At 43.7% G+C, this 4,902-nt stretch overlaps 1 non-coding gene across 1 annotated transcript; it reads left to right on the top strand.

Annotated features, from left to right (window-relative positions):
* The first annotated feature begins 4,365 nt into the window (after positions 1 to 4,365).
* On the top strand, positions 4,366 to 4,472 carry LOC145607843 (small nucleolar RNA R71). Its single transcript, XR_014105645.1, has one exon. It is a non-coding gene; the product is annotated as a small nucleolar RNA R71 (small nucleolar RNA).
* The last annotated feature ends 430 nt before the right edge of the window (positions 4,473 to 4,902 follow it).

Genomic DNA, 4,902 nt, shown 5'->3' with positions numbered 1-4,902 from the left:
CCCCCCCGCCGGTCCCCCGAAAGGAATGTCATGCCCGTACCCGAAGAAAGAAGAATAGTCAATGTAAATACCACGGGCAGTGGGATCCCTATCGTATCCCTGGGGTGGTGGCTGAAACCAGTCAGGGTGAATAGCGTCGTCGGGAATGTTGCCCTGACGAGCATAATCATCGTACATAGGGTAGAGAGCTCTACCCTGGTTCCTCTCTAGATACCCTAACCTCTGGTCTAAGGAGCCTACCATCCTCCTAAGGTCAGTATGTGAATGCTCGATACGTCCTAGGGCCTGACCTATACTCTAAAGATCCCAAACTGGGTCAGAGTCAACATGAGGGACAGAGTGGGACAAACGAGGTGGAGAGAAAGCCACCTCGGGCTAAGGCTGGGGTGGTGGAACTGGTGGTGGTGGTGCTTGCCCCCTAGCGCTGGCAACTAAAGCATCATAAGTGTAAGAAAGTTGCCCTGGGGGAAAGGCGGTCAAGTCTGGACTGGGTAGGGGAAAAATGGGCAAAGGTTGCTCGTTCCCAGTCCGAATACACCAAAAGGGTGTATGCTCGCTATCCGGTCTAACCCACCCCACATCCTCAATATACCTAGCAGTCATGTAGGTATCTGGTCCACAGTTGGTCAGCTGGTGGGGTCCGTCTACTACAAAACCGGCCTTTTTCACCGCTATTCGAGTGATAAGGCCACCTAAACGGATAGGGGACTTGGAAGTGGTGCTGGTTGTGGCATGCCTACTCAAATGGTGAACTATAAACCTACCAATGTTCAATTTCCCGTACCCGTACACATAATGTCCTATGACAGCTAGTTCGTTAGTTTGAGCGTTATGAGGCCCGGCCTTACCTAAAAAACACAAACCCGCAAATCTTTGCCAGATTTTTGGGATAGGGTGGTGAATAGGTTTGGTACTAGCATGTTGGGGGTCAGGGGTAGGTAAACCAGTCAAAGCATAATATAAATCACCCATTTTATAGTCTGCATGCCACTGGTGAGATAATTCAAAATTTAATTCAAAAATTTTACAAAATTCTACAAAAGTTAAACTAATATTTCTATTATTTAACCTGAAAAATAAATTTGGCCCATTTATACTACTAACAACATGAAAAGTGGACAGGAATTCACAAGTAAGTTCTCGGTATGTAGGATAGTGCATATCAACAAATTTTCTCATGCTAATGTCATTCAAAAATCGTTTAACAAAATCATACAAACCAAATGATTCTAGGGTAGGGCGGTGTAACCACCGAGAAGGAATTACCTCACGACCGACCAAATGCTCCAGCCGTTCCTTTTGTTCCCGGCTCACAATCCGGATCGTCGGCCAATACGGGAGTTGCAAGTCCAGGTCGTATTCTTCCCTCGAACTAGAGCTCCTACCAAAAACGGACCTAGCCCTCTTTGATGCCAGGTTCAAGAAATGGGTTTGAAAATTTATTGAATTAAAACTGACAAATTTTTGTATGAAAGTGAAGAGGATGAAGAGAGGATCACAAATATGTAAAGAGTTTTGAATTTGGGTTGGTAATGGAGGAGAAATCTTAGAGAGAAGTTAGAGAAAATTTGAGTTTTAGAGAGAGAAAGTTATGGAGAAAGAAGAAATGGAGGAAGAAAGAAGAAAAGAAAGAAAGAAAAACAAGCCGACGTCATTCGCGCCCGGTCGGGCGGTGGGTCGCCTGGTCGGGAGATCTGGGTTATTTTGCAAGCAGGTTCTCGCGCCCGGTCGGGCGTCCTTCGCCCGGTCGGGCGATCTAAATCGCTCGAAGTTCGTAACCTTTCGCGCCCGGTCGGGCGCCAGTTGCCCGATCAGGCGATTTTTAAGTCTAAAATTTCGCCCTTCTCGCGCCCGGTCGGACGAGGCTTGCCCGATCGGGCGGAAAAATTAGTCCATATACGACGAATTTCGCGCCCGGTCGGGCACCACTCACCCGTTCGGGCGAAATTACTTGTTCTCAGATCCTTGCTCTCGCGCCCGATCAGGCAAGAGTCGCCCGGTCGGGGCCGAGACTAAATCGGCGAAAAATTAATTTTCGTCTTTTCTCAAAAATTTGGCTAACTCTTTTGCTTCAAACCTGTACAAACACTCATAGATTTCGTTAAATTCCCTCATCTCTCCTCTCATAAGGAAAAAGAAAAGAAAAACTAGTCTAAGAAGCATTAAAAATACGGGTTGCCTCCCGCAAAGCGTTGGTTTATCTAGGTCCCGCACGACCTTCTTACCAAGTACAATTTCTAGGACCCTTGGCCTAACGCTTGATCGGGCGGTTTCTCACCCGGTCTAGCGGTGTTCAGGCTGTGATTCAGCTTTCTGACATACCCTGTGGGACGCCAAACCACCTTATCTGGTGGATCCTCTTTGACTTGGGTTGGGGGATCTTCAATGCTACGCACTAAAAATCCTTCTTCGATCGAGTGTTGCTTCAAATTGTCATTGCGTTCAACACCAGCAACTCGATCTGGCGGAACACTTACCGTAGGCTCGATTCGCACAACTTGCTTTAACGGTTCCACCTTTTCATCCTCAAAACCAAGACCAACATTGTAGAGTGCTCTTTCTATTGCATCGATTTCCTTCTGCCATTTGTCTATCTCATCTGAAAAGGATGCAACACAAGATACTGCCTCCAAGGGATCTTTTTCAAGAGCTTAGGGCTTGTTAGAATAATTTACAACCACATTAACACTGAAACATTTCTCCAAAGTCATGGAGCTTTTAGGGGTATTATTTAGATTAAAAACAACTTTATCATCCCCTACTGATAGTGTTAACTTACCACTTCTTACATCTATGACTGCTCCTGCAGTGTTAAGGAATGGTCTACCCAAAATAATTGTGGTTTGCGTATCCTCAGCCATATCAAGAACAACAAAATCTACAGGTATATAAAATTTACCTACTCTAACGGGGACATCCTCTAAAACACCTAAGGGGTATTTGAAAGAACGGTCGGCCATTTGTAGAGTTATATTGGTGGCTTTTAATTTACCCATATTCAACTTAGAACACACAGATAATGGCATGACGCTAACACTAGCACCCAAATCACATAATGCATTATCAATCAAGAGATTGCCAATATGACAAGGGATAGAAAAACTACCCGGATCTTTTAATTTAGGTGGAGACTTATTTTGAAGTACGGCACTACACTCTGCAGTGAAAGCTACTGTCTCTACCTCACTAATAGACCTTTTTCTCGTCAATATTTCTTTCATAAATTTTGCATACGAGGGGATTTGCGTGATCAATTCAGTAAAGGTAACTGTTACCTTCAAATCTTTTACCACCTCTAGGAACTTACCAAACTGCTTATCCAAGTTTGTCTTCAATTGACGATTGGGGAAAGGAAGTTTGATAATTGGCTTTGGAGCATTATTATTCTTGTCTGGAGTAGCCACCTTCTCTGGAGTTGTACCCTGCAATGTAGAATTAGATATGTTAGTATTATCCTTTAGCCCTGCAGGGCTATCAACTACATTGTTTGATTTAACGGAATCAAGATTAGCATTATTTAATAAAACAGGTTCATCAACTCTGGGCTTAGAGGGCCCTTCATAGTTTGAACCACTCCTTAGAGTAATTGCAAATGGTTTATCCGTAGGCCTATTCGGCTGTGCCGGTAGAGCTCCCTGTTGGCGGGCTTGTAGAGTAGTGGAGAGTTGCGCAATTTGATTATCCATAATTTTATTATGCGCTATAATTTGATCAATTGTCGCATCTCTGCTCTCCATGTGCTTTTGCATATTAACCAACATTGCTCTAATTTCCGTCAGAGAAGGATCGGAGGATTAGGGGGTTTGTTGTGGTTGGTTCTTCTGGCTAGCATTGGGATGATAATAGTTCTGCTGCTGTGGCGCCTGTGGTTCTTGTGGTGGTGGATTTTGAACATTAGTGCTCCGGTAGGAAAGGTATGGATGATTCCGATATCCAGGATTGTAAGTGTTGGAGTATGGGTTATTCTGCCTATAAGCTTGGAAGGCATTAACTTGCTCCACGGAACCCCTGCAATCTTGCTCCCAATGACCTACAATACCACAATTTTCACAGAAAGCCTCATTAGAATTATTATTAATTGCAGAAACATTAGCTACATTAGCAGTGCTCAGATTATCTAGTTTTTGGCAAATAGAGGTTAGTTGAGCTTGCAAAAAGGATACAGAGTCGACACTATGCTTCCCCTTGTTAGCAAATCCTCTGGGATTCCCATATTGGGAATTGTGTATCGCCATATCTTCAATAACCTGAACTGCATCATCAACATTAAGATTCATAAATCTCCCCCTAGCTGCAGAGTCTAAAATTATTCAAGAGGAATTTCCAATGCCGTTATAAAAGGCTTGGATTAACAGCCATTGTGCTAAATTATGGTGAGGGCATTCTCTTTGTAAGTCCTTGAACCTCTCCCAAGCCTCATATAAAGACTTATCGGCTTCTTGGGCAAAGTTCTGAATCGCACTCCGTAGTACGGTTGTTCTCTCTGCAGGATAATACTTGTTATAGAAATTCAAAACAAGAGTTTCACAGTCAGTTATACCAAGTGTAGTTCTATTTAAGCCATTAAACCACAATTTAGCTTTTCCAGTTAAAGAGAAGGGAAAGAGAATCTCCCTGATTTGGTCTTGAGTGACCCCGGCTTGCCTGATGGTGTTGCAATATTGACAATAGTCGGCAATGTGAAGATTCAGGTCTTCACCCTTAGCTCCACTAAATTGCTTCCTCTCTATGATCGTTATAAATTGGGGTTTGATTTCAAATTGAACCCCATCAAAAGCCGGAGTAGGGGTGAGATGTGGAAAGTCCTTAAGCTTTGGTTGTGAATAATCACTAAGCTTCTTTGGACCCGTCATCTCTGATTCTGCGTCTGATGATGCCTCTAAATCGCTGGAATCAGTTGGA

This window comes from Chenopodium album, chromosome 2 (assembly GCF_948465745.1).
Source record: "Chenopodium album chromosome 2, dcCheAlbu1.1, whole genome shotgun sequence".
In the NCBI taxonomy this organism is placed as follows: Eukaryota; Viridiplantae; Streptophyta; class Magnoliopsida; order Caryophyllales; family Amaranthaceae; genus Chenopodium; species Chenopodium album.
Note: the sequence above shows the minus strand (reverse complement) of the source record. Positions and strands in the feature narration are given on the sequence as shown.